Source organism: Pan paniscus, chromosome 7 (genome assembly GCF_029289425.2).
Source record: "Pan paniscus chromosome 7, NHGRI_mPanPan1-v2.0_pri, whole genome shotgun sequence".
NCBI lineage: Eukaryota > Metazoa > Chordata > Mammalia > Primates > Hominidae > Pan > Pan paniscus.
Genome location: NC_073256.2, coordinates 142,253,506 through 142,281,193, shown reverse-complemented (window position 1 = coordinate 142,281,193; position 27,688 = coordinate 142,253,506). Strand labels below are relative to the sequence as shown.

Below are 27,688 nucleotides of genomic sequence, written 5' to 3'. Positions count from 1 at the left end.
AAGAGATAGAGCGCTTATTATCCCCATTAGGCAGATAAGGAAACTGAGGTACAGAAAGACCAAGCCCTTTGCCAAGGAGGTCACACAACTGTAAGAGTAAGAGCAAGGATTCAAACCCAGATTGTCTGGCTCCAAAGCCTGGGCCCTTGGACACTCTGCTCTGTGATGCATCAGGAGAGTAAGTCCAGGGTGAAGGTGCCACGGGGCAGGTGGGTGGCATGGAGCATGAGGTCCTGAGATTTCACCTGATGCCAAGGAGCAAGTGAGGCTGGGTGTCTGATAAGGGAAAGAAGAAAACTACCAGCAGAGAGAAAGAAACGTAAGGAACAGAACAAGGCATTGGAGCTCAGCTTCACTGTCAACAGTATTCCCAAGGTTAAGTCCACTTGGAAGAGCATTTGCCAGACTCGACATCATTAAATAATTCCCAATATGTGCCAGGCCCTATGCTAAGCATGTTGCTTGTATTCTCTTGTTTACCTTGCACAACAATTCTGTGAAAAGTGTCCCCACTTTATAGCTGAGACAATTTGGCAGTAAGATTAAATAATTTACCCTTGGTTGCAGAGGTAGAAACAGCTGGGACAGGAACGTAGCTTTGTCCGATGCCACCTGTCCCAGATCCCCTTGGCTCCCTTTTATGATTCTGAGCACCAATCTCTAGCTTCTACCTTTTTGTGCTAATGGCCTGTACCCAAGGCTTTCTTCCAAGATCTGCCCTTGAGCAACTGGAGCTGCTGTGCCCACTCAGAGCAGGAAGTGTTTGAGAGCTTAGAGCCCGAGGCAGCCCTGAGCCAGTGGGAGTGTGAGAGCCCTGCTCCTCCTGGTGAAGGCACAACTTCTGCTGCAGAGCTCCCCTGCAGGGTCAGGCTACTGCTGGGACATTGCAAGAATCACTCATCAGCCAAAGGATGAAGAGTCCTTTTTATGGTTCAAGGTCAGGCTGCTCCTTTGTTTAGTTTCTTCCTCTTCCCTGTCCCATGTCTCCCACTCCTATCTTGGGCTTTCCTGGGAGTGCCTCCTTAATGAGCGAGTCATCTGTCCTTTTCACTGTGTTTGCTTTGGGGATCCCAACACAGGACACCCCTTGGCCTCTTAACCACCATCCTGTGCTCATAGCCTCATGTTCTGTGAGCTGCTCCACACTCCCACAGGGAGCAGAGGTGAATTTCCACCCCCAACCCTCTCCCACTGCCTGGATGCTCCACTGGACTTCCCTTCTGCAAATTCCTGGGGCCATGCTCCCAGCCAGAGCCCAACATCTGAGGCTCGTGCCAACCTCCAAGCAGGGTACAGGCTGAACAGGCTTGGGCCAGACTTTGCTGTTCCCAGACGTGAGCAAGCCCAGACACAGCCTACCTCCCAGGGCGTGGGACAGTGGGTTGTGGAGTCAGAGGCGGTTTTCAGGGCCCTGTTGAGACTTGTGGGTGATGTTGAGCCAGATGTGTTGGATCAGCCCTGGTGTGTCTGGGGTGAGAGAACCAGACAGACCACTCTTCAGGGAAGCAGGCCAAACCAATAAATAAAGGCTCTGCACAAAAGAATAGGTCTTGGACTAACAAGTTTCCTGAGGAATGAGTAATATAGAGTGAGAAACAGCCACCTAAGGTGCATTGAGTCCAATTTCTCCCATCATTTGGCTGCAGCTCACTGGAGAAAGATGCTAAACCCAGTGATCCCTTTTAGATGCTGACTCAATGATTCCCCTATCTGGGTCTACGTGGACTCAAGACTCAGGACTCATTGTTTGCCACCTCCACTCTTTTTTTAACTTTTATTTTAGGTTCAGGGGTACATGTGAAGGTTTGTTACATAGGTAAATTCGTTTCATAAGGGTTGATTGTACGGATTATTTCATCACCCAGATATTAAACTCAGTAGCCCATAGTTATCTTTTCCGCTCCTCTCCCTTCTCCCACCCTCCACCCTCAAGTAGGCCCCGTTGTCTATTGTTTCCTTCTTTGCATTCATAAATTCTCATCATTTATCTCCCGCTTCTAAGTAAGAATATGTGGTATTTGGTTTTCTGTTCCTGCATTAGTTTGCTAAGAATAACAGCCTCCAGCTCCATCCATGTTCCCACAAAAGACATGATCTCATTCTTTTTTATGGCTGCATGGTATTCCACGGTGTATGTGTACCACATTTTCTTTATCCAATCTGTAATTGATGGGCATTTAGGTTGATTCTATGTCTTTGCTATTGTGAATAATGCTGCAATGAACATTTGTGTGCATGTCTTTATGGCAGAATGATTTCTATTCCTCTGGGTATAGACCTAGTAATGTGATTGCTAAGTCAAATGGTAGTTCTGCTTTTAGCCCTTTGATAAATTGCCATACTGCTTTCCACAATGGATGAACTAACTACCACTCCTATCAACAGTGCATAAATGTTCCCTTTTCTCTGCAACAGAAAAATAATAGATTGCCAGCATCTTTTTTCTTTTTAATCATAGCCATTCTGACTGGGGTGAGATGGTATCTCCTTGTGGTTTGATTTGCGTTTCTCTAATGACCAGTGATGTTGAGATTTTTTTCATATGCTTCTTGGTTGTGTGTATGTCTTCTTTTGAAAAGTGTTTGTTCATGTCCTTTGCCCACTTTTTAAGGGGATTGTTTTTCTCTTGAAAATTTGTTTAAGTTCCTTATAGATGCTGGATATTAGACCTTTGTCAGATGCACAGTTTGCAAAAATTTTCTCTCATTCTGTAGGTTGTCTGTTTACATCGACCTGACCTTCTTACAACACAAAAAGGAAGGGGAGGGGAAGGGCAACTTGACCTGAGATCTAAAGAGTGGTCAGGATCCATCTCTGTGAGCCTCAGCTCCTGCTCTATGAAGTGGGCCTCTCTCTCCATCCCTCAGCTTTTTGCCACCCTCCAAAGCTTCTCTCCATTTCCATTCATCTTTTCCTTTAGCACCTTCTTCATCTTTCCCAAGCCCTCCCTCCTCCATCTCAGAGCATGAGGAGTCCTTTTGACTGTCCAATCTCAGCTCACTCATTCATTTTGCCTGGTCACTTCCTATTCATCTTCGAAGGCTCAACTCAGGCCACATCTTCCCTGGGAAGCCTTTTTGATCTTTTCCCCACTGCTCAGTTAGGTTGGTGCCCTTCTCTCTGCCCTCCTTCATCACCTCAAATTTCTCTGTAGTTGCATTACAGGTTGAGTATCTCTGATCCGAAAATCAGAAATCTGAAATGCCCCAAAATCCAAGACTTTCTGAGTGCCAACATGATGCCATAAGGGAAAAATTCCACAACTGACCTCATGGGACAAGCTGTAGGCAAAAGGCAGTCAAAACTTTGTTTCATGCACAAAATTATAAAAATGTTGTGTAAAATTACCTGCAGACCATGTGTACAAGATATATATCAAACACAAGTAAATTTCGTATTTAAACTTAGGTCCCCTCCCCAAGATATCTCATTATGTATATGCAAGTATTCAAAAATTTTAAATCATCCAAAATCTGAAACATCTCTGGTCTCAAGTATTTCAGATAAGGGGTACTCAGCCTGTACCCCTTTGACTGTGGATCACTGTGACTAGATTAGACCTTGCACACCATGGTCATGTTACTGCATCTCCGAAACTCCAGGACCTACCACAGTATCTTGGACATGATGAGCACTCACTAAATATTTGTTGAATAAACACCCACCTTGGAGGGGTGTTTGAAGATTAAACAAGATAATAGATGTGAAAACAAACTGTAAATTGCTATTACATTTATACTGTTTTCCATGTATATTTTTATGTTGTACAGACGAACATTATCATATGTATTAATAATATTATCATAATAGTAATATGTGCCAAAGTCTGGGAAGAGAGATTTGTTCAAAGTTAAATGTTGAGATAATGATCAGAAACACACATCTCTCTATATAACTGTTTATCCATCTCTAAATTCATATCATGAATGACAGGAACTTATTAAAACTCCTAGGTCAAAGATGACAGTTCTGTAAATTATTTGTCCAGTGAGGTGGAGGGGTGCTGGCCTAGGGAATGAATATCACCATCTCTGCCTTGCATGTGTTGAGAACTTTGGACCATTGGTTCTTATATTTGCCATAATAAATTCATCTAAGAAATCAGCCAATGGAAGGAAACAAAATGCCATAGGCCCTTCCCTTTATGTTTATTCTCTTTTCTTAGGACAGGCAGTGTCAACAGGCTAAACCTGTGTCCTCCCTGCTGGGAGGGTGGGGTGCCTGAGGAGGGGGTCATGAGAGTAGGGGTGGCTGCTGATCATGAGGGCAGCCCAAGCTCACTGTCACACCCCCGTCAAAAGTCAGCCTGCCAGGTAGAGCTACCACTTCTCCTGGTGTGAAATTCTGTCTGGTAAATAAGTGTCTCCTTCCTTATCATAACAAACACTCAAGGCCAGCCAAATCCAGTGCACAGTGATGCTTGGCACGTCTCTCACCTCCTCAGCCAGGACAGGCCTGCTGTCCTTCAGACACATCAGATCACCCTTACTCTGTCCAGAAGGACTGCTAGAAACAGATCCCTCCTTCTGTCATTTTCTTCCCTCTCTCCCTCCCTCCTTCCTTTCCTTCCTTCCATTTTTCCTTCCTTCCTTCCTGCTTTCCTGCCTTCTTTTTTATTTCTTAATAAAACTTTATTTAATTTTTTGAATAGATAATACGTTCTCAAGGTTGCAAGAAATAATTATGAAAAGACAAAGTGGAAAGTCTCCCTCTTTTGATTGTCACCTAGAAACCTCGGTGCCCACTGTGTATCCTTGCAGAGATTTTTAAAAACTGTGCGTACAAACATATTTACATGCTGATAGGATTATATATCCCAGACTCCTGGAGTCCTTTTTAAACAAAGGTAAATATTTGTAGAGTGATACATAGTGTTCTGCTTCTTAATTTTCTCAGTAAATGATATATCTTAGAGATGTTTCTACATGAGACTATGAGGAGCTTTATCTTTTTTTAGAACTGTATAGTTTTCTTTTTGAGACAGAGCCTCACTCTGTCACCCAGGCTGGAGTACAGTGGCACGATTTCGGCTCGCTGCAACTCCACCACCTGGGTTCAAGCAATTTTCCTGCCTCAGCCTCCTGAGGAGCTGGGCTTACAGGTGCATGCCACCACGCCTGGTTAATTTTTGTATTTTTAGTAGAGATGGGGTTTCACCATGTTGGCCAGGCTGGTCTCGAACTCCTGACCTCAAGTGATCCTCCCGCCTCAGCTTCCCAAAGTGCTAGAATTACAGGCGTGAGCCACTGCGCCTGGCCTATAACTGTGTAGTTTTCTAATTCATAACTCATTTAATCAGTCCTGAACTGCTGGACATCTACAATGAATGTTGCAACAAATAACTTTTCAACTGTATATCTGTAATTAGAAGTGGAATTGTTGGGTCTAAGTGCAGATATGTTTACAGTTTTGATAACTATCGCCAAACTGCCTGTTATAGAATTGCACCAACATACACTTTCACCAATAATGTATAAGAAAAACAAATTTCTAAAACGTTAAAATAGAAATAATTCAGCTAGGTGCAGTGGCTCATGCCTATAACCCCAGCACTTAGGGAGCCCAAGGCAGGAGAATCACTTGAGACCAGGAGTTCCAGACCAGCCTGGGCAACCCAGCGAGAGCCATGTCTATACAAAAAAATTAAAAAATTAGCGAGCATGTAGCACACACCTGTAGTGCCAGCTACTCAGGAGGCTGAGGTGGGAGGATTGCTTGAGCCTGGGAGGTCGAGGCTGCAGTGAGCTATGATTGCTCTACTACATTCCAGCTTGGGTGACAGAGCAAGACCCCATCTCAAAACACAAAAAAGAAAAAGAAATTATTCTACTACCAATTTTCATGTATTAAGCTAGCACAGTGGTGGTGTTACATTTTTATCTTAATCTCCACCACAACTTTCAAGGTAGGTTATTTTTGTTATTATCAGAGGGGCAATCCAAGAATCATTGATAGTAAATAATATTTGACTCTACTATACCCTTTTGTACTACTCTTGGTCTCTTGTCTAGAAGTCAATAAGTCAACAAGTATCCACTATGATCATCACAAGAAGAATACTAACAGCCAGCATTTACCAAGCACTGAATTATGTCAGGTACATTATCTTGCTTAATCCCTACAGTAGCCTTGCTATGGTTTGAATGTCTCCTCCAAAACTCATGTTGAAATTTAATTGCCATTATTATTGTACTTGGATGTGGAACCTTTAAGAAGTGATTAGGCCGTGAGGGGTGTGCCCTCGTGAATGGGTTAATGTTGTTGCAGAAGGAGTGGGTTATTGCAAGAGTGAGTTGTTATAAAGGTGAGGCCAGTCCTCTCTTGCTCACTCTTGTAATCCTCTGCCTTCCATCGTGGAATAATGCAGCATGAAGGCCCTCACCAGATGCCAGCACCTTGATCTTGGACTTCTCAGCTTCCAGAACTGTGAGAAATAAATTGCTTTTCTTTATAAATTACCCAGCCTGTGGTGTTCTGTTACAGCAACACACAACAAAGACAAGCCCCATAACACAAGCTCTGTTATTATCCTCCATTTTTGATCATGAAAAAAACCAAAGGCTGCAGAGATAACAAGCCCTTGGCTCAAGGTTACACAGCAAGCAGGCCTCAGTCTCAGAGTTTGAGCCCAGGCAGTCTGACTGCACAGCCCAAGCCTTGGGCAACACTAAATGGAGATCATAGCTTAGGACTTTCCAGAACATGCAGATCTTGGCAATCAGCACCTGTAAAACCCTTCATCTACAGGTGGGGAAACTGAGGCCCAGAGGAGAGGAGAAGGGGCCTGTTTAGTGGCTATGCTGGGTTAGGACACCCTACTCTTGACTCCCTGACAGTGCTTTTTTCTTTACACCTTGCAGTCACACAATGCCTGTGACATTCTTAGCCCTGGGTTGGTACAGAAGTGTAGGTGGCAGGTCCAGGCTTCAGACCTGCCTGTCCAGTGAGATACAAACAAAGGTAGCATAGGCACAGCTCACAACACAGCTGGTAAGAACCAGTGTCTGGCCAGGAGCCCTGTAGCCCACCTGGCAGGTTCCAGCCAAGGAATCAAAGACCCTGGCTTCTCATGTCAGTTCTACACACTTGCTACCACTTAATACAATTATAACAAAGGCCAATATGTATTCAACATTTACTATGTGCCAGGCACTATAATTAAGCACATTGCTTCACCTAATTCTCACAATAGCCTTCAGCTCAGAGAGATTAAGTGACTTGCTCAGTGTCACAGTCAGTTAGTGGCACAGCTGGAAACCTGAACTCAGATATTTTTGATGTTAAAACCCATGGTTTTTAGTGGTAGGATAGTGCAATGGTTGGGAACCCTATCTTTGGAGTCACAGAGACTGGTTCTCCCACGAATTATTCGACAAACTGGGAGAAATTAATATGTCTGCACTTCAGTTTCCCTCACTGTAAAAAGGAGATTAATATTGTTGTTGTAGAAGGAATGGGTTATTGCAAGAGTGAGTTGTTATAAAGGTGAGGCCAGTCCTCTCTTGCTCGCTCTTGTAATCCTCTGCCTTCCACTGTGGAATAATGCAGCAAGAAGGCCCTCACCAGATGCCAGCACCTTGATCTTGGATTTCCCAGCTTCCAGAACTGTGAGAAATAAATTGCTTTTCTTTATAAAGCAATTTTATTTACCTATTTTATCAAAGAAATATCTGTACACTCATGTGTACAGATTATTCACAATAGCCAAAATTATTCCCAATAACTAAAATGTGGCAACAACCCAAGTGTTCATTGACAGATGAACAGATAAGCAAAACTGGATATATACATACATGGAATATTGTTCAACCTTAAAAAGGAAGGATCCTTTATAGAGGTTCATACACACACACACAAGGAAATTCCAGTATATGCTACAACATAGAAGAACCTTGAGGATATTATGCTAATTGAAATAAAGCAGTCACAAAAAGACAAATACTATATGATATAGCTGGAGTGGTCAACTTCACAAAGACAGAAAGCAAAATGGTGGGTGCCAGAGACTGGAGGGAGGGGGGAATAGGGAGTTATTGTTTAAAGTGCGTAGAATTTCAGTTTGGAAAGAGGAAGAATTCTGTGGATGGTGTAGTGACAGTAGCACAACAATGTGACTGTACTTAATGCTCCTGAACTGGACATTTTGAAATGGTTAAAATGGTAAATTACATGTATTTTTATATATAATATATATATGGTACATGATACTTATATTTGACAAAACAATTTTTTAAAAGAAAACAATACCTGTTTTAAAGAGCTATGAGAATGAAAAGAGACTGTGTTCATCTAGCACTTAGCACAGATCTGACACACAAGAAGTACTGAATGGGCGGAAGCAATACTTGTTATCCCTACCATTGGTCACCGCTGTGCGTTGCATCTGCCGTGGGTACGTGGGAGACTTCAGGCCTCACATCTATCACAGGTGGGGAGTTTCTGTTGTCTTGCCTGCTTCACTGGGTGGTTGTGATGAGCAAAGGAGGTCTTGTGTTGAGATGCTTCATAACCTTTTTTTTTTTTTTTTAAAGTGAGGCTGGGCACAGTGGCTCATGTCTGTAATCGCAGCACTTTGGGAGGCAAAGATGAGAGGATTGCTTAAGTCCAAGAGTTTGAAACCAGTCTGGGCAACATAGTGAGACCCTGTCTTTACAAAAGAAATTTAAAAATAAGCCAGGCTTGGTGGTGCAATACACGTGGCCCCAGCTACACAGGAGGCTGAGGCAGGAGGATCGCTTGAGCCCAGAAAGTTGAAGTAGCAATGAGTTGTGTTCCTGCCACTGCACTCTGGGTGGGGTGACAGAATGAGACTCTCAAAAGAAAAAAAAAGTGGAGGAATGATTGATCAAGGTGTTATTAACACATTTCTTAGCTAGCTGAACTTCTTGTCTGTCTTCTCTTTGCACTTCGTATTTATCCTATCACTGCACTTGTCACCTTCCCCGGGGGTAACTTCCTCAGGCCTCTCTCCCCCTCACCTGTCATGAAATCCTCAGGCAGGATCTTCCTCATTTCCACATTCCAGCACCCAGGCCAGCATCTGCACCCACACAGAAGAAGCTTCATTTATTTTTGCTGATCTCAGCTGTTCTGCAGACTTGAAACTACTTTTTAGATGATTTTAACCAGAAGAACTTCTGAGGACTGAAGGCAAGAGGTTTGGTTCTGCTTTACAGATTGGCGTCCCCCCAGGTGCAATTGACCCAGTAAATGTGTAATTGTCTATACCTGCGCAAATGCAGGCTCCTTGATTAACATGCATCGCCCTCTGGGGAAGAAAGGGAAGGGAAGGAAAGGGAGGGATAACTCAGGGAAAGTGGGAAAAACTCTCCTGGACCTCCCAGGAAAAGGTGACTTCAGGACATTGGCTGCCTGGTTGTTTTCAATGGTTTTCATTATTTAGTTTGAGCTCCTGGGGAGTAAATGTTTCTCAGGCATATTTTGGGGATCTAATTCTGGAGTCCTTGAGCTCGAAATAATGCAATAAAATACCTGCTCCGTGGAAGTGAAGATGGCTGCTTCGCAGGCTACCGAAGCTCTCTGTGCACACCCTTCACAGACAGGAGCTTCCGAGAGGTTAGGTAAGGTGTCCAAGGACTCAGAGGGAAAGTGTCAGAACGGGGACAACAGCATACAGTTCCTGGATAGGAGGGATCCCACAACCTGACTGACAGGCTGAGTGTTGCGAAGAACTGAGGAACAAAGGCTGCTTCTCTGGAGCAGGTAGGCAGTTTGCATATTAAAGTACAAAGTGTACTGTAATCCCAGCTACTTGAGAGGCTGAAGCAGGAGAATTGCTTCAACCCGGGAGGCGAGGGTTGCAGTGAGCCGAGATTGCACCACTGCACTCCAGCCTGGGGGACAGACAGAGTGAGACTACGTCTAAAAAATAAATAAATAATAAAAAATACTAAGTGTATTCATCCTAGAGTTTCTGTACCTTTCATGATGGTTGAAGCAGCTAACTTTTGGACTGAACTTGCCCTCCAAACTCCAGACCAGAAATACCACCTATTTGTCATTCTTCCTTTTGACTCATACTAATTCCTCAGCATGTCCTACAGAAGGGAGTGTTGATAAGCCATGAAAAAGAGGAAGAACATATGATGAGGTAGCATGAGGGGCTTTCTTACTCACCAAATGTAAAGGAACAAGCTTACTCAGCCAGTCTTAATGATTAGCAAGGGACTTTCTCAAGGAAGAAAAGAAAATGGCCGCCACAGTGCTTTCCCCTCACAGTGCACAATTTGCCAATGAGTTCAAAGTGTCTCCGTAACTTCATGCCATTTCTTCTGGTAAGGTTTGGGGGCAGTCAGGGAGGGGTGGTAATTAGTGTTAGATGGGCATACCGAAATAAGGCATAGAGAGGATAACTGGTTTGTTCAGGGGCACACGGCAAACCCATGAAGTCAAACTCAAGTGGCGTCAGGGAGTGCTCAGGCTTCTTCCTGCCTCTAGAAGATTTCACAAGGCCAGGAAGCCAGCAGCCCTAGGGTCAAGTGAAGGGGAGGCAGCTCTGGGACCCACCCAAGAGCAGTTTCTGGTCAGGCATTCCTGGCAACTTGTGGTACCTCGGTCCACCCACGCCTCCTCCACGATGAAAGCTGATAGGCAAGGCCAACGGTCCTCTGGGGCCAGGCAGTGCCTCCGGCCTGGTTTAGGGGGCACTGAGAGGTCTCCCTTCTAAAAATATCTCCCTCCCTTTTCCTGCTGTGGAAGCTGAAGTGGTCACATGCAAGGCTTACTCCCGTGGTTTGAAGCATTATAGTCCTAGTAGATCTGATTTAAAAAATAAATGCCATTATGAGTGGAACAAACAAGTATTACCATACCGTAACATGGGACTTGGCATTTACTTATACCCCTCTCTAAATCCAAAGAAGGATTTGAGAGTATCACACATTTATTTCTTAGATGAGCCAGCTGAGGGAAACAGACCCTGCCCTGGCAAATCCATGGGGCAGCTAGAGAAAACCTTAACTCTACCTAGGACATTTCACTCTCCTGCCCAACACATGCCAAAGCTTCCCGTTGCACCTTGAATGGAATCCAAACCCAGGATCTTTCCAGGCTCTCCCTGACCCACTCAGGCCCTTGCCTGACTTGCCTCTTGCATTCCATATTTGTTCTCCCGTCTTGTTCTTCACACTCCCACTTCACCACGCAAGTGCAGCTGTCCTTCCTCCCACTGGGACTGTACAAGCTGCCCCTTCTGCTGGTAAACCTCTCCCCTGCGCTCCTGGTTCCTCTCTATCCCTTAAGCCTTGACTTGAAATGCCACCGTTTTTGTGGCCTCCCTGACCGTGCCACCTAAGGAAGGGGTTCTCTGTTGTCTTTGAAAATACGCTGCTATTTTCCTCCACAGCATTTCATATAATTTGAACGTGCGTGTATGTGGGCACAGTCTATCCTCATTATTTGCAGGTTCTGTATGTGTGAATTTGTCTAATCCCTAAAATGTATTTATAACTCCAAAATCATCACTTAAACCACTGTCAAGGTCATTTGCAGATACATGCAGAGCTGCAAAAGATTTGAGTCACCCAATGCACCCATCCCCAGCTGAGATCCAACAAGGAGACACTTTGCCTTCCTGTTTCTGCTCTCATGCTCTCATACTCAAACAAGTGTCCTTTTCATGGTCAGTTTAGTGCCAAACATTTATAAAACAATTTGGTGAAAAACATTTAGGTTGGGCATGGTGGCTCACGCCTGTAATCCCAGCACTTTGGGAGGCTGAGGCAGGTGGATCACAAGATCAGAAGTTTGAGACCAGCCTGACCAACATGATGAAAAACCGTCTCTACTAAAAATACAAAAATTAGCCTGGTGTGGTGGCATGCACCTGTAGTCCCAGCTACTGGGGAGGCTGAGGCAGGAGAATCATTTGAACCTGGGAGGTGGAGGTCACAGTGAGCCAAGATCACACATTGCACTCCAGCCTGGGCAACAGGGAGAGAGACTCAAAAAAAAAAAAAAAAAAAAAGAAAGAAAGAAAGAAGAGAAAAACATTTAGAAAATGTTTTTTTCTCAGCTCACTGCAGCTTCCGCCTGCCGGGTTCAAGAGATTCTCTCGTCTCAGCCTCCCGAATAGTTGGGACCACAGGGATGTGCCACCACATCTGGCTGATTTTTGTGTTTTTAGTAGAGATGGGGTTTCACCATGTTGGCCAGGCTGGTCTCAAACTCCTGACCTCAAGGGATCCACCCACCTCAGCCTCCCAAAGTGCTGGGGGATTACAGGCATGAGCCACTGTGCCTGGCCCACATTTTCAAGATTTTTGTTGATGGTGTCACTGCTTGTTTCAAATGGCCCCAAGCATAGTGCTTAAGTGCTGCCTAGCATTCATGAGCATGAGAAGGCTGTGTTGTGCCTCACAGAGGAAATGTGAGTATTAGGTCATATTCACTCAAGCATCTTGTATTGCTATTGGTATTGAATTCAATGTCAATGAATCAACAATGTGTATTAAGTAAGGTGTCTTTAAACAAGAACACACATAAAACAAGGCTACGTATTGATTGGTGAAACTAGAGGCTCACAGGAACCTCACCCTATATTTACTGTAGGATCAATGGTTCAGTATTCACTAATTCAGTGCTTGTAGTGACTTTATAAAACATAGCTACTGTGAGAAGTAGAAATACCACTTGACCCAGCCATCCCATTACTGGGTATATACCCAAAGGATTATAAATCATGCTGCTATAAAGACACATGCACACGTATGTGCACTGTGGCACTATTCACAAGAGCAAAGACTTGGAACCAACCCAAATGTCCATCAATGATAGACTGGATTAAGGAAATGGGGCACGTATACACTATGGAATACTATGCAGCCATAAAAAAGGGTGAGTTCATGTCCTTTGTAGGGACATGGATGAAGCTGGAAACCATCATTCTCAGCAAACTATCGCAAGGACAAAAAACCAAACACCGCATGTTCTCACTCATAGGTGGGAATTGAACAACGAGAACACTTAGACACAGGAAGGGGAACATCACACACTGGGGCCTATCATGGGGTGGGGGGAAGGGGGAGGGATAGCATTAGGAGATATACCTAATGTAAATGACGAGTTAATGGGTGCAGCACACCAACATGGCACATGTATACATATGTAACAAACCTGCACGTTGTGCACATGTACCCTAGAACTTAAAGTATAATTTAAAAAAAAAAACATAGCTATTGTGAAAAATGAGAACCATCTGTATTTTTATTTTTATTTATTTCTTTATTTTTTTGAGACAGAGTCTAGCTCTGTTGCCAGGCTGGAGTTCAGTGGTGCGATCTCGGCTCACTGCAACCTCCGCCTCCTGGGTTCAAGCAATTCTCCTGCCTCAGCCTCCTGGGTAGCTGGGATTACAGGCGTGCACCGCACATCTGATTTTTGTATTTTTAGTAGAGACAGGGTTTTACCTTGTTGGCCAGTATGGTCTCGATTTCCTGACCTCGTGATCTGCCCACCTCGACATTCCAAAGTGCTGGGATTACAGGTGTGAGCCACCATGCCCAGCCCATCTATATTTTTGTAAGTTTCTTAGGGCTGCTGTAGTAAATGCCACACACTTGGCTTACAGCAACAGAAATGTCTTCTTTTCTAGTTCTGGAGGCCAGAAGTCTGATATCGAGGTGTTAGCAGCAGGGCCAGGCTGCCTCCATAGAGAAAAATCCTTTCTTGCTTCATCCTAGTTTTTAGTGGTTTGCTGACAATCCTTGGCTTTCCTTGGCCTGTAGCTACATCTCTGCCTTGGCCATCACCTGTCATTCTCCCTGTGTGTGTCTGTCTTCATGTCCCTTCTCCTTTTCTTGTAAGGATACCAGCCATACTGGATTTAGGGCCCACCCTACTCTGGTATGGCCTCATCTTAACCAATTACATCTGTGAAGACCCTATTTCCAAATATGATCACATTCTGAAGTTCCTAGAAGGACATACATTTGGGAAGAGGACCGTATTCAATCCAGTAATACACATTCATGAACACATAGTGTTTATTTAATTCATATATTTTTCCCCAACCAGAGAGCAAGCTCCATGAGATGAAAACAATGGCTTTCTTAGCATCCTTTTATCCACAATACAAAGGCCAACCTGATACATGGTAGGAGCTCAGTAAATACTTGGTGAGGAAAAATGGATGAACCAAAGAGTGAATTTCAAAATTCATTAGAATGTTAGAGATTCTCGAACCAGCAGTGATCCAACTCTCCCAGAACCCTAGGCTTCTGATCTATCAGGTCAGACTGAGAAAGAGGCCAAGTGGGTGGGCTTGCTGCCTCAGCTCCCTCCCTACTCCATTTCAACCAGTTACCCTGCTGTATCTGTTTTATATATCCTGCTTCTAGGCAATATTGTTTTTATAAAAGTACCTTAAAGGGTTTTAAAAGTGTTGGCCGGGCAGGGTAGCTCACGCCTGTAATCTCAGCACTTTGGGAGGCCAAGGCAGAGAGATCACCTGAAGTCAGGAGTTCAAGACCAGCCTGGCCAACATGGTGAAACCCCGTCTCTACCAAAAATACAAAAAATTAGCCAGTGTGGTGGCAGGTGCCTGTATTCCTAGCTACTGAGGCAGGAGAATCCCTTGAGCCTGGGAGGCAAAATTTGTAGTGAGCTGAGATTAGGCCACTGCACTCCAGCCTGAGCGACAGAAAGACGTTCTGTCTACAAAAAAAAAAAAAAAAAAAAGAAAGAAAGAAAAAGAAAAAAGTGAGGAAACCCCTGAGCCTAGCTGCCTATTTTATAGATGAGGAAACTAAGATCCAAAGACCTGAAGATGCCTGCCCCTCATCACCAGTGTGTCACCAGTCTGTCATGGTGGAAGCAGGGCTAAGACTCAGGTCTTCTGAGCCTTATTCCAGAAGTTTTGCCTTTATGCTTGCTCTCCTGCTGAGATATACAATGGGAGTAATTTGGTGTTTGCCCTCCCCTGGAACCCTGTTTTTCTATCTGGAGCAACTTCTGAGAGAAGAGAATGGAGTCCTTGGCATGTGCCCCTTCCCCATAGCTCTGAAAGACGCTTTGTGCCAAGTTCCTTGGACATTCCACAGGCTAGTTCTAGGCAAATCCATCTGCCAGCAGGTCACAATCCTAGCCTTCAACTCTGAGCTGAGATATTTTGTCCTTTCTGCTGTTAAATGAACCCTTTGCTTTCTTGGAAGCTAAAGCAAAGCGAGGGAGGCCAGGCTCAGAGGACCTGGGGCAAAGCACTTGGGCTGGGCTGGAGTGAGCTAGGGTGGACTGCCAGGGGAGATGGGTCTGTTCTGCAGACCTGGCTCGAGGAAAAAAAAAAAACTGTGCTGATTATCTCCCAGCCCCAGCTGCAGAAATGCCTTAGCTCGGCGGCAGCAGATTATAAATAGCCCAGAGTCCACTCCCAGCCGCCTGAAAACAAGGATATTTTTTTCATGTTAGAAGAACGGGGCTTTAGAGCTATCCTGGGCCCCCTTCTCAACCCCACCCCCAAAGAGCTGTGATTTATGTCTTAGCACCATTACTGGGACCAAGGATCACATAGCCCCGATAAACAATGATTAATTCATTGCCAAGTTCCATGAAAAAGAAGGCATTCCTTTGGAAGTCATCTCTTTCACTTTGGCACAGACATGCTGACCCATGAGACCAGAGGGGCAGTTGCACCGCAAGTTCATCACTCTGGGTTTCATCAGGCCCTCTCTGCCCTTGCACATTAAGGGGCTTGGGAATGGCAGGTGGCTCACTGACCTGGAGGGCAGGTGGGGGCAGACTACTGGAGAAGAACTGGTCTGAACTTGACTATTCGCTGAGATGCTCTGGAATGAAAAAACCAGGGACACGGGACTGGTTTGTTCACATTTGACTTATTCTCTCTGGAGGGAAATCAGCCTTTATCTTGAAATCAGGAATTGGATCTCAATGCAAATGTCCTAGAGATTTTTGGACCAGCTGGCTCACTCACTGGGACCTTAAGTTTGAATGGCAAGTCCTAATGTATAAAGCACTTGTCGTGTCCTGCTTTCCTCTGACCTCTACAACGACTGTTTTGCTTGTTTTGTTTAGTTTTCTGAACTCAAAGATAATCCTTGCTTATTGTAGAAAAGGTTAGGCATTTCAGAAAAAACAAAAAGAAGAAAAAAAACCCCACCCAAATCCCAACACACTGAAACAGTAATATTTTCATGAATATCCTTCCAGACCTCTCTTATTGGATATATGAATGGATATGAATTATGAATTTACCTACATGGCACTGTGTTATTGTATTGGTTAGGCTCTTGGCAGAAAGAGATGGAATACTCAACTGGGTAACTGAGGAGAGTTTAATAAAGGAACTATTTACATAGATGTGGGCAGAGGTTAGGAAAACTAGCAAGGAATAGTGTAGTACATCAGGGCTAGCAATGGGGGAGAACCATTAACACCCTTAGGGCTGAAAGGCAATTAGAAGGAGTGGTTACTGCAAATCAGAGCCTGTCAGAAAGTGTAGCCTTCAGTGCAGTCACAACCAGCCCTAGAAAACCAGCAGAGATGGAGTCAGAGGAATAAACACTCTCACCTCACTCTTCTCCCAACCTCTAACAAGCTGATGTCTCCCATTGGCCAACCCAACCAGAGTTAGAGGGTATGGAAGCCCATTGGCAACAGTACACAGAGTGGATAGGAGAGGCAAGTAGAAAATACCCATGACATCCACTGTAATGCTGCTTTTATCATTCAATGGAAAGTCCAGGAGAAGTTTCTAACTCAATGAATATGGATTCATATCATACTTTTTTCTGGACCTTATATGAGTGTGCCATCGTTTTTTGTTTTTGCTTTTGTTTTTCTTTTTGAGACGGAGTCTCGCTTTGTCACCCAGGCTGGAGTGCAATGGCTTGATCTCGGCTCACTGCAACCTCCACCTCCTAGGCTCAAGACAGTCTCCTGCCTCAGCCTCCCAAGTACCTGGGATTACAGGTGCCCACCACCACGCCCAGCTAATTTGTGTGTGTGTGTGTGTGTGTGTGTGTGTGTGTGTATTTAGTAGAGATGAGGTTTCACCATGTTGGCCAGGCTGGTTTCGAACTCCTGACCTCAGGTGATCTGCCCACCTCTGCCTCCCAAAGTGCTGGGATCACAGGCTTGAGCCCCAGTGCCCAGTTGAATGTGCTATAGTTTTTTAACTGATCCGTTATTGATGGATCTCCAGCAAGTTTCTAATTTCTCAAGGGCACAGACGATACTGCAATGAGCAGATCTGTAAGTACAAAGCCTTTGTATGCTTAGGATACTTACTTTTGTTTCCTCCTAGATTTTTTTTTAGAAACTAAGGCTCAGAACTGAAGAGATTCACCCTAGTCACATTGTTGAAAAAAATCTTCTCATTTTTTCAACAATGAACATGGAGTACTTCTGTAGTAGAAAAAGGAATAATAAATTTTTAGCTTTAAAATGTACCCCATGAATATATATACCCTACTGTGTACCCACAAAAATTAAAAATTAACAAAAAAGGATGCTTCTTCCCTTGAAAGTCCTATCACCCGCATGGCTCTGAAAGGGAGGGGACTGGGTAGTCACTCCTCCCCAAGGGCAGCCTCCTCTTTCATTCATTCATTCAGAGCAGGGCCTCGGTGGGTCATGGGGGATATGGGGTGTGCTGAGTCCGGGGGCAGGGACTGAGGAGAGTCAGGTTGGGGCTTACGGCACTGTCCCAGACAGGGAAGACACCACAGTGAACTTCAGGAGGGGAAGAGAGGAAGTGCGCTGGGCAAAGAGGAAACGATGTCACAGGACATACTTTTGCTGTCTTTGCTGCTGTCACCTAAGAGGTGGACACAGCTCCCGAGGACTTACGGTGAAAAAAGGGGGAGGAAATGGCCTTGAAGGTCAGGGGGAGGGAAGTGAGTGTGAGGGGCAGAGAGTGGCAGCCTCTGCCTCTCCCATGCACTTCCTGTTTGCACCTGAGGTTGCTCGCCTGAAAAATGGAGGGGATGCTCCCTCCCGTGCAGGCCTGGCACTTCACAGGTGCTCAACAAATGCGTGTTTCTTCCTTTCTTGCCCAAAAGCTAGAAGCCAAGCCAGTCTCCTCACCTGAAAAATGGGAAGAGCAAAATATCCTACCCTAGAGGGTTGCTGTGAGAGCCGAAAGCGTCTATCCATGCGAAGCACGTGGGACAGAGCCTGGCACAAAGAAAACGCTTCCCAGTAAGTATTTGCGTTGTTATTATTCATCATGGCCCACCTGGCACGGAGCATGGGCGCAGTGGACGTTTGGCAGAAGAGTTAATGATGTGTATTCATTACCAAAATAGTAGGATAAAATGTGATTCCAAAATGGCCCAAAATCAACAGCACACAAAGGACAAGACATGCCATGTAGCATGCTGCAAAAGAAAGGTTTCTGTGACAAGCAGCCTAATGAGGAGGTGCAGGTGGGCCTGAGCCCAATACCCAGGAGGGGTTAATGCACGGGACATAAAGCAGAAACAGAGAAGGGGGCTATGCAGTCCCAGATCCAGCACTTCTTCTTTTTTTTTTTTTGAGACAAAGTCTCACTCTTTCACCCTGGCTGGAGTGCAATGGCATGATCTTGGCTCACTGCAACCTCTACCTCCCAGGTTCAAGCAATTCTCCTGCCTCAGTCTCTCGAATAGCTGGGATTACGGGCGTGAGCCACCACACCTGGCTAATTTTTGTATTTTTAGTAGAGACAGGGTTTCACCATGTTGGCCAGGCCAGTCTCAAACTCGTGATCTCAGGTGATCTGCCCACCTCGACCTCCCAAAGTGTTGGGATTACAGTCATGAGCCACCATTCCCAGCCCCAGATCCAGTGCTTCTTCGCTGTGTGACTTTAAACAAGACCCTTACCCTGTCTGGCCTTCAGGTCACATTTTTGAAATGGGGATAAATAGCCCAGTTCCCATAGTTACTGTGAGGGTGCAGAGGGGGAAGGTGAGGCATGCTCCAGGTGCCCAGGGAGAGGCAGGCTGGCTGCTAGGGTTGTAGTATTCTTACTGCACTAGGCAGCACCATCCTGGGGCTCTCATCTGCAGTCCTGCTGCAGGATAGCTCTTTACCCGGTAAGGTTCCTTTGAGCTTCATGATCCAGAATTTCCTGGTCTTGGGAGCTCTGTTGGGCTCAAGAGTGGAGAGCTGTCCTGTGCCAGCAGAGCCCAGCTCGGCTGAGTTCCAGGGCTCTGCTGAGAGCCCATCTGCTGGGTCTGCCAAGGCCAGAGCGATGAGATGGAAGTCAGGGAGGGGGTCTCGGGGCCTGAGCTGTGTGCCAGGCTGGGCACTGACTTGCTGCTTCCCATGGTGTCCCCACAGGCTCCATCAGCCCACCGCCCCCTCTGGCCTTCCCTCAAGAGCAGCCACTGGGCCTCGGTTGCCATGGAGACAGTTTCCCTCAGAGGCTTTGCCTCCCATCTTCTTTTCTTTTCTTTTCTTTTTTCTTTTTTTTTAATTTGAGACAAGATCTCGCTTTGTCACCCGGCCTGGAGTGCAGTAGTGCAATCACGACTCACTGCAGCCTTGACCTCCCAGGCTCAAGCAGTCCTCCCACCGCAGCCTCTCAAGTAGCTGGGACTACAGGCATGCACCACCATGCCCAGCACAGGTGGAAGCCGGGATCTTAGAAGATTGTTGTAGTAATCCTGGTGAGATAAGGTGGTGGCTTGGACCAAGATGCTCATGGCCAGTGATGACAAACGGGTGGACTCAAGACCTACTTTGAATGTACAGTCAACACGCTGCTCACCAGGAAGTGGAGTGCAAGAAAATGTTGTCAAGAATGACTCCTAGGCCAGCCACGGTGGCTCATGACTGTAATCAGCACTTTGGGAGGCCGAGGCAGGCGGATCACCCGAGGTCAGGAGTTCAAGACCAGCCTGGCCAAAATGGTGAAACCCTGTCTCTACTAAAAATATGAAAGTTTGCTGAGCATGGTTGCAGGCAACTGTAATCCCAGCTACTTGGGAGGGTGAGGCAGGAGAACGGCTTGAACCCAGGGGGCAGAGGTTGCAGTGAGCTGAGATTGTGCCACTGCAGCCTGGGTGACAGAGTGAGACTCCTTTTTTTGTTTTGTTTTGTTTTGTTTTGTTTGTTTTGTTTTGTTTTGACAGAGTCTCACTCTGTCGCCAGGCTGGAGTGCAGTGGCGCAATCTCGGTTCACTGCAACCTCCACCCCCTGGGTTCAAGTGGTTCTCCTGCCTCAGCCTCCTGAGTAGCTGGGATTACGGGCACCTGTTACCATACCTGGCTGATTTTTGTATTTTTAGTAGAGACAGGGTTTCACCATGTTGGCCAGGATGGTCTCGACCTCTTGACCTCGTGATCCACCCGCCTTGGCCTCCCAAAGTGCTGGGATTATGAGACTCCTTTTTTAAAAAAAAAAGAAAAGAAAAGAAAAGAAAAGAAAAGAAAGAAAGAAAGAAAAAAGAATGACTCCTAGACTTTTGGTCCCAGCCAGATGGTGGTGCTTTTTCCTGAGATGAGGAAGAGAAGGAAGAAGAAAATATTTGGAAACAATACAGAGTTCATCTTTGGACATGTTAAATTTGAGGTGTTAAATGAGAAAATGCACATTTTGAGGTGTCTCCTAAAGAAAATGTCAAGTAGATGTTTTGATAGTCTTTGAATCTGGAGCTAGGGGAGAGATTGAGACTGAAGATAAGGAGCTAAGAATAAGTATAGGTCCAACGGCCTGAGTGCGATTCCTACACGGTAAATATAGAACCCTTGAGGACTGAGCTCTAAGGCCCTCTGGCATTTATAAATTACAATGAGAAGGAAGACCAGTAAAGAAGTCTAAAACCAGTTCAGCAGGAGGAAAGCAATTAAAGAATGGCATTCCAGAAACAAAGGAAAGAAAGTTTTTATAGAATCAGTGGAGTAGGCAGAGTAATGACCCCTGAAAGATGTCAGGTCCTAATTCCCTGACCCTGTGAATATGTGACCTTAGATGGCAAAGAGGCATTGCAGATGTGATTAAGGTTAGGGACCTTGGAATGGGGAGACTGTCCTGCATTATTTGGGTAGGACTTAAAAGCAGAGAATATTGCCTGGTTAAGATCAGAGAGAGAGATGACTACTGAAGAATGGACAGAGATATTTGGTGTTTCTGGCTTTGAAGATGGAAGAAGAGAGCTACAAACCAAGAAATATGAGCAGCCTCTAGAAGTCTCTAGAATCTGGAAAAGGCAAGGAAACAGATTCTTCTCTAGAGCCTCCAGAGAGGAATGCAGCCCTGCCTGCATTTTAGCCTAGTGCGACCCATCTCTGACTTCACCCACAGAACTGTAAAATGATAAATGTGTGTGGGTTTTGTTGTTGTTGTTGTTGTTGTTGTTTTTGAGATGGAGCTTCGCTGTTGTTGCCCAGGCTGGAGTGCAATGGCATGATCTCGGCTCACTGCAACACCCACCTCCCGGGTTCAAGCGATTCTTCTGCCTCAGCCTCCTGAGTAGCTGGGATTACAGGCGTGTGCCACCAAGCCCGGCTAATTTTGTATTTTTAGTAGAGACAGGGTTTCTCCATGTTGATCAGGCTGGTCTCACACTCCTGACCTCAGCTGATCCACCCGCCTCGGCCTCCCAAAGTGCTGGGATTACCTCGGCCTCCCAAGGTGCTAGGTGTGAGCCACTGCACCTGGCCGAATGTGTATTGTTTTAAGCCATTAACTTTGTGGCAATCTGCTGCTGCAGGAATGGAAAACCAATACAACGAGGCAATGATGAGCTGGTCAAATCACCATCCAATCCCAGCAAAAGGAGAATGAAAATTCTCCAGTGGTTTGGGCAGGATGGAGATCCTTGGAGACCTTCATGGTATTAAATAGTAGTTCAATGAGGATGAAAGCAGATTGGAGTAGACTGAGGAGAACCTGAGAGGGTGGGGAGTAAAGTCTGGGAATAGGCCCATCCTTAGAGGAAATTTGTTAGGAAAGAAAGCCAAGAAGTGTGTATGTGGAGGGGAGGAGCAGAGGTGGGTGTGGGCTCAGGGGAGTCTGCTCTTATTTCTTAAGAGAGGAGACAGTGCTGCATGCTTGTATGCTGGTAGGGATGACCCAGGAGAGAGGCACAAATGTGATGAGCAAGATGGTCTGAGATCTCTCTGGAAGTCCTCTACCCCACCCGTGAGTGCTCTGCAGCCAGGAACACAGGTGGAAGATAGGCAGAAGACCAATGCCTCAGCCCAGCCTTCCTGGAAGATGAGGATCTGTCCCAAACAGTGGGGACACAGGAATCCCACCTGGAGCCACTCCCCTCTCCAGGTTTGATTCTGTAGCCCCTTGACCCATCCTTTCCATAACCTGTATCCCAGGGGCTGTGAGGTCTCTTGGGCTTCCGTTTGCGTGCTTCCCTGAGCAGCAAGGCTGCATCGATCTTGTTCTTTGTGTTTCCCAGCCTTGTTGAGATACAACACACCGAGGGCATTTGATAAATGCTTTGTTAAATGATGATAACGCCACCTCTGTTGAGCACTCACTCTGTGCCAGGGGCTTTACTAACCACAGGTGTGATTTCACATAATCCTGACAAGCAGCCAATCATCTCCATTTTATAGGCAAACAAGTTGAAGCCCAGGGTTACATGGTGGGTAGATGGCAGGGTCAGGACTTGAACCCAGGCAGTCTCGCTCAAGAGGCCCCTCCCATAACCAGCACACCACTTGGCCCATGGCAGGTAACAACTGAAGGTTCTAAGGGAGCCCAGTGGAGGGGAGCTGAGGCCTTGGAGATGACACCCGAGCTTGGGTTTGAAGGATTAGGAAGACTTAGCCAGTGAAGAAGGTGGGAAGAGACCCCCTAAGTGAAGAGGAAAGCATAAGCAAATGTACCAAGGTGGGAGGTTCATGCAGAGTGACAGGAAGCTCCCGAAGCTGCTTCCATGTTGCTGTGTAATCGGAATGTGGAAACGAGAGGGGGTGCAGGGTGCAAAGCCCAGCAAAGGAAATCTGCTTTATTTTGTAGGCAATGGAAAGCCTTGATGGAGCCCGGTGTAAACTATGCAGGGTGCCAGAGCCCCCACTGACAGCGCTGGTGTCCACATGTGGTCACAGGGATACAGCGGCAGCATCCCAAAGCCCGAGCCTGGTCCATCACCCTCAAAACTGCCTCTGGTTTGTCCAAGTCTACCAGGATTCAAGTTCATTTCAGAAAAGCAGTGGCCAGAAACCAAGGCCTGGAGGGGGCTGGGGAGGTGTCAGGGAAGGGATCAGAGGCCAAGCTCTGTGTTTCCTCAGACAAAGAGAGAAAGCAGGCTGAGAGATGGCGGCAGCATGTGACACCTGGGCCACAGGCCTGGGCAGCAGCCGCGGCAGCCAAGGGGATAATGGCTCTCTTTGTCCTGCGTGTAAATTCTCCGGAAAAGAAAGGATTCCAGGGCCTGCTTCTCCGGCTTGCACAATGCTGGCCGCCTGGGGCCCCACTGCGAGGGCCTGCCATGGCATTCGGGGAGCAGTGAGGCCCCTTCTCTGTCTCGTTCCTTCCAGGCGTGCAGAAGCGGAAAGTCAGGCTGCCGTCCCAGACATTCTGCAGGGGGTTGGGAGGCTGGGCTGAGGCACAGCCTGTGCCAGGAGCTTTGTTTCACAGCCTCGAGGAAACCAAAGCATCTTGAAGCTCTGAATTAGAAAGTCTTAGAGAGCATCCATGCCAGCTCTTCCTAATACTTGTCCCACCCCCTACCTTCTCTGCCTACCACTCCCCACTCCCCTGCCTTCAGCAGCCAAGAATGGTTACAAACACAGGCTTTGGAGTCAGAGAGGGCTGAGTTCAAATGCTGACAATGCCACTCACAAGCTATTTCATCTCTATGGGCTTCAGTTTCTCCACCTGCAAAATGGACATAACAGCACCTACTCATAAGATTGTCAATAGGAATAAGTGAGAAAATGCATGTACCATGCTTAACGTGGACACAGCCTCCAGAAGCGCTCAATAAGGGTAGACAGTCCAGTAGGTCACCCAGCCTGTACTTGATTTCCTCTAAGGGCAGGCAATCACTGCTTGCATTCCATTTTCAGACCAAGTTCAAATCTGTCTCTTATACCCTCATGGGTGCTGAGGGTAAAGGGGAGAGGGCCTACATACATTAAACATTTCCTACATGTTACTGTTGCCATAAATTACTCACAGAACTTAAGGGCCTGTCTTAGTCTATTTGTGTTGCTATAAAGGAATACCTGAGGCTGGGTAATTTATAAAGACAAGAGGTTTATTTGGCTCATGGTTCTGCAGGCTGTACAAGAAGCATGGAGCCAGCATCTGGTCTGGTGAGGGCCTCAGGAAGCTTCCATTCATGGAAGGGGGAAGGGGAGCTAGTGTGCAGAGATCACATGCCAAGAGAGGAATGGGGAGGGGGTGGTGCAGAGGTGCCAGGATTTTTAGCAGCCAGCTCTCATGAAAACTAATAGAGTGAGAGCTCATTTATTACAATGCAAGAATGGCACCAAGCAATTCATGAGGGATCAGCCACCATGACACAAACACCTCCCATGAGGCCCCACCTCCAGTATTGGGGATCACATTTCAACATGAGGGTTGGAGGGGTCAAATATCCAAACCATAGCAGGGCCTGTCCAGGGCCACACAGAGGAAGTGACCAGGATTTGAGCCTGAGTCTTTCCAGCCTTCTGCACCATGATGCCGTAAGGGAACACTTTATATATGTGAAAACAGCTCCACGGCCCCCTCAGTGTCTTCTCTTCCCCACAGAAAACATCTCCTAGGCCTCGGGGTTTCGTTTTGTGTTCTGCCACCATCCTGGCCCCTATCCTCTTGACAGGCTCTAATTTGTTACTGTCTCTCTTAAATAAATGCTTGCAGGCTTATTCCAGCTGTCTTCTGACCAGCGCAGAATAGGAATGCACTCTCACCTCCTTTATTCTAGGGGCTCTGTTTTTGCTAATAACACCTAAGATGATGTGGCCCTTGGACCATTCACATTATGCTGATGACTCTCTCATACTTAATGATCTTCAGTCTACAAGAGTAACAAGAGCCTTTGTGCTCTGAACAGCTCGTAGCAGTCATTGCAGATCTTCATTGCAGGTAATAGAACCTTCTTCAACTAGTTTAAGCAGTCAAGGCTTTTATATATTTGGTGGCTCACAGAATCTCCAGCAGGGCTGAAGAGTCAGGCATGGAAGAGACACACCCAGGAACAACTCACCAACCACTCCTGACCCGGCTTCTCCACTGGAGACACCATTGCCATTAGACAAGAAGGAACCTGCACACCTTGCTGATGCTGGTGTAGCACTGTCGCTAGAACCTCTGCCTCTGCTCCTCTTGGTCTCCCACACTCAGTACCTCCTTCTTCACCTTGGTCTCTTCTAAGCCTCCGTGGGTGCATTTCAGGGATTAAATGAGTTAATAGATGTATAGTCAGCCTCCAACATGGTTCCAGTAATTCTCACCTCCTGGTATTGTGTCTTTGTATAGGCCCCTCCCACAATGGATAGGGCTGACCTGTGTAACCAACATGATGTTGCAGAAATGACATAGTGCGACTTCAACACTAAGTCATATAAGACATTGAAACTTCTGCCTTGCTCTTTTGGAGCACTTGTTGTAGGGAAAACCAGCTGCCATGTCATAAGGACACTTAAGCAACGCTCTGGAGAGATCTACATGGCAAAGAACTGAGGCCTCCTGCCAACCCCCAGCACAAATGAGCCAGGCGTGCAAGACATCATCTTGGAAAGGGATCCTGAGCCTCAGTTGAGCCTTCAGATGATGCAGCTCCAGCTGACATCTTGGCTGCAACCTCATGAGGGACCCTGGGCCAGCACCACCCAGCCAAGCTGCTCCCAGACACCTGATCCACAAAAACTTTGTGAGATAATAAAATAAAATACATTTTAACATTTTTTGCTTACATTTTGGGAGAATTTGTTATGGAGCAATAGATAACAAATATATAACACATGTAAAGACTTAGAACACTGCCTAGCTCAGGGTCAGCAGTCCTTAAATGCTGTAATTATTTATTTTATTTTATTTTATATATTTTATTTTATTTTTGAGACAGAGTCTCACTCTGTCACCCAGGCTGGAGTGCAGTGGCATGATCTTGGCTCACTGCAGCTTCTGCCTCCCAGGTTCAAGCAATTCTCCTGCCTCAGCCTCCCGAGTAGCTGGGACTACACAGGCGTGTGCTGCCACGCCCAGCTAAGTTTCTTTATTTTTAGTAGAGACAGGGTTTCACCATGTTGATCAGGATGGTCTTGATCTCCTGACCTCGTGATCTGCCCGCCTTGGCCTCCCATAAATCCTGTCATTATTTTTATCTTCACTGGCCTCTGTGTCAAACATCAGAAGCTGTCACCTCTGCAACCTGGGGAGTCTGGAAAATGAAAAATAGTGATGATTGCCCTTAATCCTCCCAGCAACTCTATGACTGGGCACACTAGTATCTTTTTACAAATCCTGAGAGGTTGAGTCACTTGCCTTGGGTTCCAGAAAGAAAGGTCCAGGATTTGAGCCCCAGCCTGACTCCAACCCACCATCCAATTCTGTCCCATGTACAACAGGCACCAAGAACGGGCTGGAATTTTCTGTGGGAAGCTCCAAGCTTTGTCAATTGTCACTTCAAGTCTCCATGAGGATGGTATGGAGAAGCTGGAGGATGAGAAGAAGCAGAAAGGGAGAGAAGCCCAGAATTGTAATGAATCCCAGGAATAGGGCTTTTGACATCAGCACTCAGCCCTTTGGGCAGAGGTGTCCTGAGAATCCAAGGCAATTTGGCTAATGGGAAGCATTGGAAGCTGACAACTCCTTATCAAAGATTTTTCTGGATTAAGGTTGCAGGCTGTCTGGGAAACTACCAGTTTTTCTCCAAGGAAGGCCCCAGGGCTCCCTCTCAGGCTGAGCTGTTTCCTCCATGCAGAAACTCAGCTTGTTTCTTTACCACTTTAAAGCTGCCACCACTGGCTCTCATCTTGGGGAGCTGCCCTGTCCCCATCCCAGAGCTACCTGTGGAGTGGAATCTAGCCTCCCCTCCCCACTTCTTTTCTGTCTCCCAGAAAAGAAAGAGGCCTGTACCTAAGCCTCTTTCATTGTAGGGTTTTTCCTGGTGATTGTTACAGGGTGGAGAAGGAAAATATAATAGACAATGGAAAGAGCTTTAAGAACTGATAGCCTGATAGAGTGGAGTAATGGGAAGAATAGGGGTTTGAAGATAGACCCACCTAGACTCAAACTGTGATAAAATTATATCACTGATATGGCCGAGGTCAAATGACACAACTTCCCGGAGCCTCAGTTTAGTCATCCGAATAATAAAGATAATCCTTTACAGAGGGTGATTCAGCAAAAGCTCTCAAAATCTAAAATGCACACACTCGGCCAGGCACGGTGGCTCACTCCTGTAATCCTAGCACTTTGGGAGGCCAAAGCAGGCGGATCACCTGGCATCGGGAGTTTGAGACCAGCCTGGCCAACATGGTGAAACCCCATATCTACTAAAAATACAAAAAAATCAGCCGGGGGTGGTGGCGCTAATCTGTAGTCCCAGCTACTTGGGAGGCCGAGGCAGGAGAATCACTTGAACCTGGGAAGCGGAGGTTGCAGTGAGTCACGCCACTGCACTCCAGCCTGGGCAACAGAGCGAGACTCTGTCTCAAAAATAAATAAATAAATAAAATGCACGCACTCTTCCACCACCAAGAAACCGCCCTACAGAAATAACTCTTGCCTATGATCGAAATTCAGTGCA

The 27,688-nt window shown here is 46.2% G+C and overlaps 1 long non-coding RNA gene across 1 annotated transcript; it reads left to right on the top strand.

Annotated features, from left to right (window-relative positions):
* The first annotated feature begins 773 nt into the window (after window positions 1-773).
* On the top strand, window positions 774-25,841 carry LOC134731003 (uncharacterized). The gene is made up of 3 exons (XR_010113019.1): window positions 774-937; window positions 18,036-18,174; window positions 22,942-25,841. It is a non-coding gene; the product is annotated as an uncharacterized LOC134731003 (long non-coding RNA).
* The last annotated feature ends 1,847 nt before the right edge of the window (window positions 25,842-27,688 follow it).